This window comes from Microtus oregoni, unplaced genomic scaffold (assembly GCF_018167655.1).
Source record: "Microtus oregoni isolate MIOR12 unplaced genomic scaffold, Mior012 000005F_ref0000423, whole genome shotgun sequence".
NCBI classification, from domain to species: Eukaryota; Metazoa; Chordata; class Mammalia; order Rodentia; family Cricetidae; genus Microtus; species Microtus oregoni.
The window spans coordinates 14,435,940-14,451,921 of NW_024543064.1; the positions used below are offsets into that span (position 1 = coordinate 14,435,940).

At 46.4% G+C, this 15,982-nt stretch overlaps 1 protein-coding gene and 1 pseudogene across 2 annotated transcripts in view; both read left to right on the plus strand.

The window, feature by feature from the left end:
* Positions 1–15,982, plus strand: part of Pla2g5 (phospholipase A2 group V) — a 54,702-nt gene that overhangs the window by 20,404 nt on the left and 18,316 nt on the right. Inside the window, exon 1 of one of the 2 annotated variants that reach the window (XM_041652978.1) lies at positions 6,907–7,006. The exons of the other annotated variant lie outside the window; for it this stretch is intronic. The gene's annotated coding sequence lies outside the window, so the exon portion shown is untranslated. Of the gene's footprint in view, positions 1–6,906; positions 7,007–15,982 lie in introns of those variants that run through there. 2 annotated transcript variants of the gene reach the window in all.
* On the plus strand, positions 1,601–1,751 carry LOC121448975 (annotated as a pseudogene).

The window sequence follows — 15,982 nt, forward strand, 5'->3', positions numbered from 1 at the left end:
ACTCTCACCTTCAGAAGGACCCAACCATCTGGGCTCCTCTGGTCTCTGCCTCAGAGCCCTGAGCCAATCCATTTTTGATACCTGTGTCAGCAGCAAGGGAGGTGAAGTCAGCAATCCAGGAAGTGTTGCCTGCAAAGTTTCCTTTCCCACTTCGAGCCTTGCGCTCTGATGAAGCTGGATTCTTGGCTTTGCCATGGAAAGTGTATCAGGCTAAGCCAGCAGTGAAGCAGGGCTTATGGAAGGACTCTTAAAGCATAGGCCTTAAGTACAGAACTTAATAGAGAGTTGCCTGGGGGAAGAGAGAAATCCTAGAGTGTGGATGTGGGCTTCTCACGGGAGTATCACTGCTTGGTCCTGTGCCTCTCTAGTTTCCATCACTCTGGGTAATTCACAGCAAGTTGGAGGGTCAAAGGGTGTCCTTTTCTTTTTTTAAAAATTTATTTATTTATTAAAAATTTCCACCTCCTCCCATTTCCCTCCTACTTCCCCCTTCCCTCCCCCTCCCTCTCTAGTCCTAAGAGTGCGCTGCCCCGAGGGAAGTCCAAGGCCCTCCCACCTCCATCCAGGTCTAGGAAGGTGTGCATCCCAACAGACTAGGCTCCCAAAAAGCCAGTATATGCAGTAGAATCAAAACCCAGTGCCATTATCATCAGCTTCTTAGTCAGCCCTCATTGTCAGCCACATTCAGAGGGTCCAGTTTGATCACATGCTCGTTCAGACCCAGTCCAGCTGGCCTTGGTGAGATCCCAATAGATCAGTCCCACCGTCTCCGTGGGTGGACGCACCCCTCATGATCCGGACTTCCTCGCTCATGTTCTCCCTCCTTCGCCTCTTCATCTGGACCTTGGGAACATAGTCCAGTGCTTCTATATGGGTCTCTGTCTCTATCTCCATCCATTGCCGGATGAAGTTTCTATGGTGATATGCAAGATATTCATCAGTGTGGCTTGCAAGAGGCTTGGCTCTAGAGGGGTTCCCAGGTGTCCAATGAGATGTCCCCAGCTAGGTCCTTGGGCAGCAGAGTAGAGGGTGTCTGAACTGGCCTTATCCCACAGCCACACAAAGGGTGTCCTTTTTTTTTTTTTTTTTGAATTTTCAAGACAGGGTTTCTCCGTAGCTTTTTTGGTTCCTGTCTGGAACTAGCTCTTGTAGACCAGGCTGGCCTCGAACTTACAGAGATCCGCCTGCCTCTGCCTCCTGAGTGCTGGGATTAAAGGCGTGAGCCACCACTGCCCAGCAAAGGGTGTCCTTTTATGAACAAAGTTGGAAAGTGGGTTTTTAAGGGGTGTTGTTGGGAATAAGAAGTGCTAAAAATCAAGGTTAGCAATCATTTGGGTCCTCAGTAGGCATGGCTCAAATTGTTTTTAACATTTTCGGTTGAGATGTCTTTAGGAAACTGCTCATCATCTCTGTGGACACTTCTGGTGTTATCACCAGTGTGTGGAGCTTCCTGGCTGTGCCAGCAGGAAGGACAAACCAACCAAATCTTAGGTGAAGGGTTTCCGTCTCATATCACCCCAGTTTTGGGTCTTTCTATCTTGCCTCCTTTAGACTACTCATTTTGGGGGGCTTTGGCATTAGTAGAAAGCCACCGTGAATACTACTCACCTGGCAGGGGAGACACCATGATCACTAAGGTAGTTTTCTCAGCAAGGCTTACCCACTGCACCCTGGTGACCCCTGCCATTTTCCGAGATGTAGGAAACTTGACTATAATTTGTGATAATTAGGGGAGTATTTGTACTTGCTGCTTCCAAGAAAGGAAGGAAGGAAGGAAGGAAGGAAGGAAGGAAAGGAAGGAGGAGGGAGGAAAGGAGGAAGGACACCAGAATGAAGTAAGGTGACTCCCTGCCAGCTCCTGCATTCCTTTTAGCCCAGGCTCCTCTCCTGAGCAGCTGATGTGAAGCCTACATCAAGGTTCAGGGAGATCTCATCTCCTTCAGAGACCTCATCTCCTGGGGTGGACATTCCCCCTTGGTCCAGTCTCTCAGGTTCCGGAGCACTTACTAAGCAATAGGCAGAAGGTTTCTCCCCCTCCATATATCCCGGGGCCCCCACCAAGTCCAGTCTTTAGGACTGCATCAATACTAAGGATCCTGGTGACACCAGATGGGATTTCTTCATTTCTCATTTTCAAGACTTTTTCTTAGAATTCTGTCCACTTGTTTGTGTTTTTCCACCCATGTCTAACCTAAGCCCTTGGGCATCTCTGAACAAGATGTCTGCTCAAATGGGAATCACATCATGGATGAGGGTAACGAAGACCAAAATGTGCTCTCTGATGACCAGAGTCAAAAATCCTCAGCAACATGCTCACAGACTAGATGCAACATTAGGTTAAAAAAGTCACACCCAGGATCCCATGGGATTCATTCCTAGAATGCAATGATGGTTTGGTATCTATCTGCAAATTGATGAAAGAATTTCTTTTGTGTCAACAGAGGGGGTAGCAAAGCCATCTGGCCATCTCAATAGATGTAATACAGGTATTTTGTAATATACAAACTATTTTATGATTAAAAAACCCTCATCAAATTAGATAAAAATCCTAAAGGCTATGTATGCAAAAGCCTTAGCTAATGTTCTTGGGAAGATGGAAATATTTCTAAGACAAAACAAGACTTGTCACTCATAGCAAGGTGGACGGAAGGAACATTGAGGAGGTGGGATAGAGAAAAGAAATCCCGTGTCCTGAGATGTGGTTGGTTTGTCATTCCTGCTGGCAGAGTCACACACTGCTGATAAAACCAAAATTGCCTGCAGAGATGATGGGCATTTTTCCTTAAAACATCTCGAACCAAAAACCATTAAAGATAAGTAAACTAAGCAAATGGTGGCTTTTCTGGGCTCAAAGAACTTCTATCTCTGACTTTGGGTATTTCTTCTTGACAACATCCTCACAAATCCATTTTACAACTTAAAATGCAATTTAGTTTTGGATCCACATGTGTCTTCTGTAATTTTCCATCAATCAAAGTCAGTTCTCTCTCAGCTTCAGCTGATTTTTCCCTGAGGCTATTTAAGTCCTTGTCACCATGTAAGGTTTTGTTTAAATTAATCAGGTCACCAGGACCTATCCCAATAATGCGCTATAGATGCAAAATGTCTCCTAGCAATCTTTGGAATCATCAAGAGTCTGCAATCGATCTCCCCTAATTTGCACCTTTTGGGTTCTAATTTTTTGTAAACCTATTTTATAGCCTAAAGAATTAATAGAATCTCAACTTTGTATTTGTTCAAGAGCAAGTTGTAATCCCTGACAAGGCAATATTTTCTTTGCTCCTTCAAACATTCTTTCTAAAGTATCTACATTTTTTTTAAAAAAATATATTTATTTATTACATATACAGTGTTCTGCTTGCATGTATACTTGCAGGCCAGAAGAGGGCACCAGATCTCATTACAGATGGTTGTGAGCCACCATGTGGTTGCTGGGAATTGAACTCAGGACCTCTGGAACAGCAGGCAGTGCTCTTAACCTCTGAGCCATCTACTAGCCCCCTAAAGTATCTACATTTGAAACAGATAACAAAATGTCATCCATGTAGTGGTAAGTTATAGACTGAGGAAATTGCTTGCATATTATTTCCAATGGCTGATTTATAAAATATTGGCACAGGGTGGGGCTATTTACTGCTTCTTCTGGGAGACCCTTCTATCGATGTCTCTTAACAGGCTGCGAAGGGCTGAAAGTAGGCACTGTGAAGGCAAAAATTTCTCTGTATTTTTCTTGAAAAGGTATAGTAAAGAAAAAACTTTAAATCAATAACTATAAGAGGCCATCCTTTAGGCAACAGAGATGGCAAAGGAATGCCAGACTGTAGAGAACCTATTAGCTGAATCACCTTATTAACAGCTTAGATTTGTTACTATTTTCCACTCTCCAGATTTAGTTTTAATAACAAATACAGGAGAATTCCAAAGGCTGTTTGATTCTTCAATATGTTGAGCATCTAGTTGCTCCCAGCCACCTGGCTAGCTTATGCCTTGGAAATAACAACACACAAATTGTATTCATTTAAACACTGCTTGGCCCATTAGCTCTAGTCTCTTACTGGCTAACTCTCATATCTTGCTTTAACCCATATCTAATAATCTGTGTAGCACCACGAGGTGGTGTCTTACCAGGAAGATTCTAGTGTACGTCCATCTTGGACTGGAGCTTCATTGCATCTGACCCAGAGAAGAGAAGCATGGCGATTGCCTCACTTCCTCCCAGCATTCTGTTCTGTCTATTCCACCCACCTAAGGGCTGGCCTAGCAAATGGGCCAAGGCAGTTTCTTTATTAACCAATGAAAGTAACTCTTCCATCAGTTTAGATTTGAGTATCTCTGTGAACTGTTTCATTAGGTTTTTCTAAGGTTTATATCTTAGCACTCAGAATAACTAAAACAAACATAATACAGCAAATCTCTGAAAAACACACAGGGGACTGTTCAGGAAAAGCACATATGTTGGAGGGCTGCATGAAGGATATGACAGAAAAATACCAAACTTGCTCAGAGTCTCGGGGAGGGGGAAAAGAGAACACCTAGCCAGGTGGGGCTCCAACTTCAGTAGGAGCCCCACGTATAGCTGCGGCCTGTGCTGGTAGTTTTTTGGTTTTTTTTTTTTTGTGTGAATTTGTGCCACAAATGTTGGGCATCAATTGTACTACAAATAATAGAAATGCAGAGACAGATATTGGGGTTAAACCCAAAGATCAGAAAAGCAAAGCAGCCTGACACTGGCTCTTAACTCTACAATAGATCATGGCGATCCTGTCTCCAGGAATCCTCAGGCTGAGGCCTGTCTCTTCCCATTTTATAATCCTCTCTAGTACTGGTATTAAAGGCATGAACCCACCAGTGCCCAGTGTCAATAGCTAACTAGGGTTACTACTGGGATTAAATGTGTGTACCACCACTGTCTATTTTGTATGGCTGACCAGTATGACTGTTTTACTCTCTGATCTTCAGGCAAGCTTTATTTATTAAAATACAAATGAAATATCACTACAGAAATGTTTAACCTTTCAACTTGCTGTGAACTATTTTCTTTTAGTGATGGGAGTTAGAAAGCTGAGGGATTACATGTGCAGCTATTGCCCTTGAGCAACTCTCCCTCCAGTAGCCCGTACCCATACTTGGGGGAGTCTCACTGTTCTCTTGGGTACTTGAGCTTCAAATCTAGGTCAAAACCACCTTTTAATGAACTCAAACTCTATACTATCCTGAAGTTCTTTTCCATGGTGTAGCCAGGAACATGGTTTTACTTGAGTGGAAGTCATGGAGGGGGAAAGGAATTGCCCGGTCTGCAGGCAGCTGTGTGGAACCACTTGGTTAAGATGATGATGTTTGTCTGTGAAGGCAGACAACAGGCTGTGCTCTGCCTGAGCTGGGCTGCCATTCCCAGGACAGAAAGGTGAAAGATTAGAAATGGTGTGGAGAGAGAGAGAGAGAGAGAGAGAGAGAGAGAGAGAGACATTAAGGATTTGGATAGCCCTTTCCTGACAGCCCCAGGGATTTCCCTGATGTCCACTATCTTGCTAAATTTCCATCATTTCACAATGTGTCAAGGCCGGGGACCAGGCCTTCATCATCATGGCTTTTAAGGGACATTTACAATCCAAATTATGACACCAGCTGGCCAGCCTCTTTCACTTTTTCTGGCGTTTATTCCTTTCTGGAATGTGAAGAATGTCCGTGATGTTGGAGTCCCACAGTCTGTAGTCTAATACGCTATGAGGGTCCTGCTGGCCTTGACCTGTTGGGACTTTGTTGATTCCACATGAAGTTCTGGATTTTGTTGTCTGGTCTTGGTAGAATTTTGATGGAGATTGCACTGATAGCTTTGTCAGGGTAAGTCTGGAGTGTCTTAGGTGTTTCCTTTTTCCTGAAGGATCGATGGATACATCCATGGGATCAGGGAAATCAAAGCTCCCACTAGTACTGTATCTAGATTTGTCTCTGCCTTTGCATACAGGAATGTGACAGAGTTTAGTGCATATGGGTTAGTATTTTGTTGACATTCCCTGTCACATGGATGCTCTGTACCTTTAAGAGACAAGCTCTGCCCACTCCCAAATCCCCTTGTACCAAGGTAAGCAGATTCCCCACCCCCCTCCAGTGGGCTCTATCTTCCCCTTCCTCTTCTGTAGAGGTAACTTCTTTCCCTTCTTCTCCCCTTTTTCCTTTCTCCCCTTCTCCCTTTTCTTCCCCTCCATAACCCACTAAATAAACTATACTCAAACTCTCTCTGCATGATGTATCTGTCTCTCACTCTCCACAGTCTCCCACCTGCCTTTGGAACCCGCTGAGGCCTCCCATGAGCTGCTGATGCCCCTCGTGGGACCACTATCCCTTGAGGGACCGGTCCCCCACCACCATATCTTTATAAAAGAATAACAATATGTCGTTGTCAATTTGTCTCTCCGGTGCTGTGATGCAACTCTGAGCAAAAGCAATTTGACGAGGAAAGGGTTCGTTTGGCTCACAGGTTACACAGGTCCATCATCAGGGAAGCCAGAGCATGAAGCAGGAGCCTGGCGGCAGGAGCTGATGCAGAGGCCATGGAGGGCCTTCCTCTTTTTTCTTGGTTGTTGATTTGGCAGGGTAAGGAGTGATGTCTGCTTCCTCTTGCTCTTAGCTCATCTGCCACTCACTTGGGTGATGTTGGTGGCACGCCTGCTTGTGTACACTGTCCAGGATTGGACTTGGACTTCCCCAGGAGCCATGCTTTCCAGAATCTGTGAGTCTGAGCCCCAGCCAGACAGAGATTTTCCCTTGTTATTCAGAAAAGCATTTTGGAGTAATCGAAACTGAAACTGTGCTTCTCTGCCAGGGATCTCCAGGCACAGCCCCAGCATCCAGAGACACCCCGGCCTCTCCAGTAGCTTCAGGAACACCTAGTTCTCCACTGTCCTAGGAGCCATCCCAACTGCAGGATCTGTGTCCACCCTCCTGGCCAGGACAATACCAAGGCACCTGGGTCCTCAGACAGTCAAGGCTCTTAGCAGTCTCTCAGGTAATGAAGCAAGTTCCAGTGCAGGCTCCATGGGGGTGAGTCAGGACTGAAGGGATTAGCACAGGCTTGTGGGGAGGAGAAGGCTGTGACTTGGATAACCTGGGGCTGGACCACTCCCCTCCCTGCTGGAATGTGCTGGGTGACTGCCCAGGGCCCTGGGGCTTCTAGAAGGGCCAGGGCTGTGCCAGTCTCTTCTTTTGTTGGACTTTCTGCCACCATGAAGGCTGCTGGGGGCTGAGCAGGGTGACTGCAGACCAGCGTTCACTGTGTGCTCCCACAGACAGCATCAGAGTCTGTCCATCCTATTTAGCAGCTTGGGGGCCTAATGCTTGGACTGCAGGCCATAAACTTGGGGACTCTGACTACTAAGACTGCACATGGGAACAGCCCTGGGAGCAGGAGCTGAGATCAGGCCAAAGAGGTCAGTTATGGGGAGAGAGGAGCCTCAAAGAGGGGGAGGCAGTGCACTGGAGAGAGAGAATCTGGGCAGGTGGGGTCTGAAGAACCAGAGAGGGGCCAGGGGAGGGGTGGCCACAGCTTCTGCCAGAGGAAGCTCCTAGGGCTTCAGGATCCCCTTACGTGCAACTTTATCAGACTAGGGCTGGGACAGTTCCTGAGGCAGGTCATGTCTAAAGTAAGGGTACTCAGATGGTCATTCCTAAAATGAACAAAGCCAGGGCAGAAAGGGTTATGGGCAGGGTGGGTTATGCCTCATGCTTATGTTCACCTGAAGGCTTGTCCAGCTTTCTCAGATGTATGTACATGTTTGTGTGTGTATGTATGTACATATATATGTATGTATAGGCATGCGTGCATATGCATTGTTTGCATGTGGAGGTCAGAGGTTTACCTCAGGTGTCTGACTCAATCATATCTCTGATTCATTTTTTGAGACAGGGCTCACTGAGCCTGGAGCTCACTGACTGAATACACTGGCCATTTTGTAAGCTCCTTCTCTCCCCAGTGCTGGGATGACAGGCACAAACGCTGTGTCTGGGTTTTGTTTGTGTTCTTTCGTTTCGTTTTCTTTACATTGGTTCTGGGGAGCAAGCTCGGGTCTATAGGCTTACATACTTGTGTGGGCAAACCATCTCCTCAGCCCCTGGATTTCTTTCTAATCCAAACCAGAAGAAAACATTCCCTTTTGGGGAAAGGTTCATCTGCCTTAGTTAACATCCCCTTAACTTCTGTGTGCCATTCACCCAGGGCACAAACCATGCAATCCGGAGAAGGGTGCCACACCGTTGCTGGCTGGATCCTACAAGGAACTCTTTCTTCTCCTTTCTGCATCCTCCCTTCTCTGAGTGCCCCTCTCTGGAAGGTATTTGGCCTTGACATAGGGGCATTTTGGTTCAACTAAGAGATTAAGTGCTTTGTGACCAGAGTGAGCCTCTCTGTGTTCAGATCGGCAACAACCATATTGCTGTGGGGGAAAGTGACAAGGCTAGTTAGCAGCTTGCCACAGGCCTTCACTGTGGTGGTGATTTGAGTCAGGCAACACTCCAGACCCAGAGTGGTTCAGGATGCCCCACCCTGACAAGGGCAGGCTGTATTTATAGCCAGAGGAAAGGAAGTTGTGTGGAAAGGGAGGGAGTCAGCCTGACTGGATAGAAATCACTGGGTTGTGAGTGCTTGGTTTGAACATTGGGGAGCTTGTGATGACCCAAGGACTGGGTTATTAAAAACAAAACAAACAAACAAAATACTTGAACCTCCAGTCCAAATATTCACATAGGCAGTATGTTTTGGCTTCTTACATTGAGAATATGCTAATTTTTTCACTATCATGTGTTCATTGTGCAAAGTGATGGATTTTTATCATGCATATCTATTTATTTTCTGGGAGTGTGGAGACTTGCATAAGCCAGTGTTTGTGTGTGTGTGGTTGTGTGGTGTGGTGTGTGTGTGTGTGTGTAGGTCAGAAGACAATATGTAAGACTCAGATCACTCCTTCCACCAAGTGGGTCCTGGGGATTGAACTCAGGTCGTCAGGTTTGGCTGCAAGCCCCTTCACCCACCGAGCCATCTTGCAGCTCTCACTATGACATTTTTGGGCCTGCGTGTCACACCCTCTGCTCACTCACTACCCATTAGCCACTCTTCTCTCTCTTCCCTCCCATTACTGGTCCTGTATCTCAACAGTCCCCTAGTCCTTTCATGTAGTATGGATCATTCTAGATGAGTACTGATAGACAGATGGGTAGATGGATGGATGGATAGATTCCACACACAAGAGGAAGCATGGCATTTGTCTTTGTGTCCCTGCCACTTCCCTTAATGTGATAATCTCCAATCTGTCAACTTCCCTACAGATGATGTAATGTCCTTTATTGCCGAATAATTCTCCATTGTGCACACCTCCCGCTCTTCTATTGGTGAGCGTCTAGGTGGCTCCATTACTTGTTGGGTGGGTGACTATTTTTGTAAATAGATTTTATTTGTGTGTCAAGTTAAGCTTCAGTTTACTATTTAGAGAGAAGTCTTTGAGGCAAGCTTTACAGAGGTGGTGTTAGACAAAACATTTGATTTAACAACACAATTGTATCTACCCTATAGACAAAAGGATTTGCCTCACATGAGGCATGAAGATGTCAAAACAAAACACAATTCCTGTCTCTAGGGATTTTGTTGGAGTGGGTATCATAGCACAAATAGATTCTTTAACCCCCTGGGTGAGAATAAGATCACTCACTACCACAGTTTTGAGTCAAATTTGAACCAAGCTTTCTTAAGTTACTGGCCAGGATCATGGAAACTACCCAGGTCCATACTTGAGATTCCCAGAGAATGGCTGCAAGCGAAATTGCTCAGGTAATTATAAAGGCAAAAATTCACAAGAATACATACTTCCTGCCTTCGTCCAATCAGGGCCAAGCATACATTGTGACATACTTCCTGCCTATGTGCCTCCCACCTACATGTGATCAAGTACATCCTGTGCAGTTGGGGCAACCAACCTTGTTTACCGATATGAAAACACAAGGTTTGTTATCTTCCATAAACAACAGCCCCAGTGTTCCAGGGAGTTATCTGTCTTTGGGCAAGTATGGGTTACAGGTTAGAGGCATTTTTGTTTTATAGCTCTCTTAAGCACAGCAATTTAAACTTAAAATATAATTTCAGCTCTCACAGTTCCAGGTGCTCAGAGGGCTCAGAGTTGGGTCTTTGTAGTTCAGGGTAAGGTGAACTCTAAGAAAGTTTTCCACCAAAGGGAGACCTGGCTTGCCTGTCTCTCCAGCTCCCAGGCAGATTTCTACCCCAGGATCTTTGCACTTCTCTCTGCATGGAGCATTCTTAAGATAGCCCATGCTTGCTCTCTTCAGAGCTGTGTCCAAGTGCTTACTAAGGAGCTATTAAGGGATGAGTGTGTTGTAGCTAGAAAGATGACAGAAATAAGGGAATAGAAGGCAACCAAGAGCTGAACAGGTGAAGAGGGGTTGAGGGGAGAGAGGCAAAAAGAAAGAATGAGAAGTGGAAAAAGAAAAAAAATGGAGGCAGGACATGCTGTGTGCTCTCATGGAGGTGGAGAGGTTGAAGGATGATCTCAGGCAGCCAAGAGGGAATATCAGAAGCGTATGGTGGTATATTATTTGTGTTTTAATGAATAAAGCTTACCTGCAGATCTGAATGCAAAGCAACCACACCAGTCAGCCATACAGGCCAGGCAGTGGTGGCACATGCCTTTTATTCCAACATTAGAGAGGAATATAAAATGGGAGGAGACAGGTCTCAGTCTCAGTCTTAGGACTGGTGGAGGCAGGATCGCCCATTTTGGTCTGAGGTAGAGGTAAGAGCCAGTGGCTGGCTGCTTTGCTTTTCTGATCTTCAACGTGAACCCCAGTATCTGTCTATGGTTTTTATTATTCGGGCTATGGAAGAGCAGGGGCCCAAGGAAGGAGTCCATGTCATTCCAGGGGCTGCAGGCATTCTGAAAGGCTTTTCACCCCTGCCCTTCCCAGGGAAAAATACTGCTTTTTAAACATGATGTGGCGCTGCTGGATCTGGATAAGCTTGGCCTCAGCCCCTCCCCTGGGGACCACTTGCTGCTTGGAATGGGTAGAGATGAATGGTCTGGACTGAAGCTGTGGGTACCTCAGGTATAGGGATCCAGGACCCTAGGTGCCATCTAGGACAGTCAAGAGCAGAAGCTTGGGATCCATTGCTTCTGCAGTCTGATTGCTAAAGGGAAGAGTATGAACGGCTACACATTCCTCCCCAAGACGGCTACAGAGTTGTACTGGAGCCAGGGAGCAGTAGCTGTGGCTGTCATCCGAACTGTGCCATGCCATGAACCACAGGAGAGGGAGGGCTAGCCATGTGTGTCCGTAAGACTGGCTGCCAGGCTGACGCTGGGCTCCAACCCAGGTGGAGCCAGTTTCCTCCAGGCTCCAAGATGTCATCCCATCAAATTCTTCATACAGTAAAGAAGACAGATGTGTGATTGTCTAAGAAAGTAAAGTTCCGGAGGAAGGGGTTCTGGGACAATGTCATGGTTTGAAGCACGTCATGGTTTGAAGGTAAAGAAAGCAAGCTTGCTGACCTTAGGTAGGTAATCTGAGAAAGCAACTGTTCATCCCACCAGTCTAGAATAAGACCACTTTTAAGGAATCTTTAATTACATACTATCCAGGAGGGTGGACACTGGCCAGGTCCTTCTCTGGTTGCCCAGAAAAATGGCCCTGACTCAATTTTTGTAGCAGCTTTTTTTTTTTTATTTCCCATCAAATCTAGTCAGGGGCAAGCATACATCCTGACCTTCAGCCTACACCCAATCAGGGGCAGGCATACATCCTGACATATTTCCTGCCTGTGAACCTCCCACCCACATGTGACCAAGCATGTCTGGTGCAGACAGGTCAAACAAACTTGTTTAGGGGAGTGAGGTCACGTGGCTTGTTATTGCCCACAAACAACAGCCTCCAGCATTCCATGAACTGTCTGTTCTTGGGCAAGGGGCTGGCAGAGCAGAGGCATTTTTTGTTTCATGGATCTCTACGGAGTAGATAATAGAACTTACGATGTAGCTTTGGCTCTCACACATCCTGGAAGAGGTGGCATTTAAGATGAGGCCTGGAGTTTAATAAATCAAGAGCACTATGACTGCTGAGTACTCTAGAGGGCATTCTGTGAAGAAATCTGAGTAGAAAACACGTGAAGGTTCTGGGACAATCCAGTTGCCCCACTGGTGCAACCGCAGATGTGGTGGGCACCTGCTGCCCAGTCTGGCTCCCACTTCGTGGGTTTTGTCATTCTTTGCCATGTCACTGAACAGGACTCTGGCCTGAAGAAAAAGTGGGGAGGGGGTCGAGAATACAGAGGGAATGACGCTTCCAATAGACCCCTGCAGGTCATATGGTTGCTGACTGACTGACTTCAGCTCAATGGTTAAGAGCACCGGCTGCTCTTCTAGAGGACTGGGCTTTGTTCCCAGCACCCACATGGTGACTCACAGCCTTTGTAATTCCAGTTCCAGGAGATTGGACACCTGCTTAATGATCTCAGTGGGCACTATCCATGCTATATGTGTAGGCAAAACACCCATATATTTAAAATAAGATAATAATTTCAATAAAATATACTAATACTTGTGTTGTGTGGCACAAGTTAGTGTTCCCAGTGCTCAGGAGCCTCAAACAGTAGGATTGCCAGCCTGAGATACATAGTGAGTAGCCCAGCCTGGACCACAAAAGTAAAAACCAAAACAACAAGAACAACAAAATGCCAAAGGCAAAGCAAATAAACAATAACAAAAATACTAAAATGTTTTTACTTTATTCCCCCTCACACCTTTTGTTTGTTTATTTGTTTGAGACACTGTACCCTATAACCCAGGCTGGACTTCAACTTGAGGTATATTGGCCAATCAACTGAAACATTATATCCTCCTGCCTCCACATCCCAAGTGCTGGGATCTTAAGTGTGTGGAAGGTTTCCGTACCCCGATATTAAGTCTCTCTACCAGTGCAGCCAATCAAACCAAGCCGAATTAGGATTTAAAAACCCACAGGTTGGTAAAATGGCTCAGAGATTAAGAAGAGGCTGTTCTTCCAGAGGTCCCGAGTTCAATTACCAGAAACCACATGGTGGCTCACAGTCATCTATAATGAGATGTGGGGTCCTCTTCTAGACTGTAGCCATATATGCAGGCAGAACATTCCATACCTAATAAATAAGTTTAAAAAAAAAGATTTAAAAGTCCAGGTTTAATGAGTAAAGCAACTCTCAGGTGGTGGGGGCGGAGGTGGAGAGAAAAGAAAGCCGCAAGGGAGACCCACCTGGCCGGTTGGGAGTCAGCCTCTTTAATAGCCTATAGGCATGGTCTTGACCTTCTGGAGGGGGAGGGGGAAGCTGGGCTTTCTCAAGGGCGGTGTCTGGAATGGGAGGAGCAGGGCTGTGTGGAGCTTCCTGACAGTGTTCACTACCACATCTCATTAAGGCAGTGCTGCAGATGGGGCTTTGTATAGATCAGTGCTCTGCCAACTGAGCCACACCCCTGGGTCTTTGATGGACAGTTTTACAGAGTATCATGGAGGTGTTGCAATGATTGGCTTGATAGAGCACTGGGGAGTGTCCCACTGACTCTATCCCTCCCTACATCCCGCTTCTTATTGCTTTTCGTGACCATTGGCGGATAGAAAGTGTCCTATAGTGTAGCAAACTTTCTTGTCTGTCTTTTATGGGATTGCCAGCTCCCAATAACGACATGGAGATTTATTATTAATTATGAAAGCTTGGCCTTTAGCTTAGGTTTGTCTCAACTAGCTCTTATAATGTAAATTAACCCAGATATATTAATCTATATTCTGCCACTTGGTGTTAGCTCACTTCCATCTTGTGCCTCCTTCTTCCTCTGTGTCTGGCTCCCAACTCTGCCTTCCTTCTTCCCAGAGTTCTCTCTCCTCCCGGAAGTCCCACCTTTACCTCCTGCCTAACTATTGGTCATTCAACTTTTTATTGCATCAACCACATCAATACATCTTCTCACAGTGTGAAAATATCCTGCAACACTAGGGAAGAGAGAGTCAGTCTCCCCTGACAACTCATTCTCGTTCCAGGACAGGTGAGCTGTTTTGGCCTAAGGCAAACCTCAACACCATAAAGCTGAGAAGCTGGTGTTGGTTCGTCCATCTGAGCCCCATGTTTTATCTGTGATCTTCTTGATGTCCTCAGTCCTTCAGAGAGTTGAAGACAATGGTTTCCTGAGCCACCTTCACAAGGCCAGTCAGCCACTTCCTCTACCTATGTCCTGTGACCCATGTCCCCTGCTCTTCCGGAAGTCTGTTTGGGCCAAGGCTGGGCTCTGTGTTTCCTCCTGCCTTCCAGGGTGGTCTGTGGTCTTCTGGAGTTCCCATAGTTTGTTCTTCTGCCACCTTGTTCAAAGTGCCCTCTGCAGGTGATGTCATGGAAACTGGCTTGGGGGTGGTGTCACCCCTCTCCCCTTGTGTGTTTCAAGCCTGGAACAACCAGAGTCTCTTCTTAGGGACTCAATCAAGGCCTTCTACAACAAAAGACAGCAGACTGAACTTCTCTGCCTGGTCGCCTATGTCCCTTGTGACACCATAGCTACATGCTAGGCCTGTCCTACCCAAAGCTCTTCCGGGATCCCTACTTGCTATTAAAGATATTTATCGTTTTCTGTGATTAGTGAACCCGGAGTGTCCCCCCACCACACACACACACACACTGAATATAGGCAACATTTATCAACACCATCCTGCATGCCTAAACACCTGGTCATCTCAGAACAGGGAAGAATCACTGGGCCCCATTACTCCTGATGGCAAACTGAGACGTGGGGTCATTGAGTAACTTGTCCAAGGTCACACGTCTTCTCAGTTCAGGGACCTGGTGCTGGTGACAGGGGATGGTCCACTGCGGGATGTGTTTGGCTACAGAGCCTGGGAGGTTTTCAGGAGCAATTTCTTTCCTTGGAGTTATTCATTAAATGCCAGCCCTTCCACAGCTATTTTCAGTTCCCTGAAGGTGCCTGTGGCTCTGGCATAGTCCACTCCTTCTACCCCAGATACCCTTCAATTTCAATGCCCTCCACCCGGTTCATGCCCTTAGAAACAGGGTTTCATGTATTCTTAGCTAACTAGAACTTGTGACTGAGGGTGACCTTGAACTTTGGATCTTCCTGGTTCCGTCTCAGGTGCCGGGAATGTCAGCGTCTGCCGCCAGGCCTGGTTTACACAGTGCTGAGGACTAAACTCAGGGCTTCAAGCAGGGTAGGAAAGCTCTGCCAACTGACCACCTCACCCTGCGGGTTTCAATACAGGTGTCTCCTCTTCCCCTGGCGTGGGTACTCCTTCTGAGCTCTACTGCGCACTGACTTGAGCAACTACTGTATATGGGGCTTGGAGCTCAGCACTTGAACTGTGAGACGGCCAAAGGGATGATCTTTGCTCTTTGAGCTGAGACAGATCACTAGAGAATTCCCCATACCCCCAGCAGGGAGCTCCCTTTGATAATGAAGATTGGCGGGGATTGCCACACAGGAAACTGGGGCCAACACAGGATGCCAGATGCCTTAAGAGAGGTCGGAAATTTAGAGTCTTGTTTAAGATTTCAACACTGGTATATTGGCGGCCTACTACATATTTTTTGGTTTGTGTGTGCATGCTCGTGTGTTCATGTGTGGATGGGTACATGAGGACTTACATATGTGAAGACCAGAGGAGAACCTTGGCTGTTGGTTCTAACACTCTGTCCACCCTTTCTGTTTTGAGACAGGCTCTCCTACTGGCCTGAAACTGCCAAGTGGGGTAGACTGGGTGGCCAACAAGCCCCAGGGACCCCCTTATCTATGCCTCCCTAATGCTGGGATTGCCGAGACATGCCATCATGTCTGTTTTTCTTTTTAAATGTGGGTTCTGGGGATCGAATTAATGTCCTCATGACTATATTGCAAGTAATTTACCAACTGAGCTATGTCCCAGTCCTGGTTACGTGTTTTGAAAAAAGCCCCACATGGGC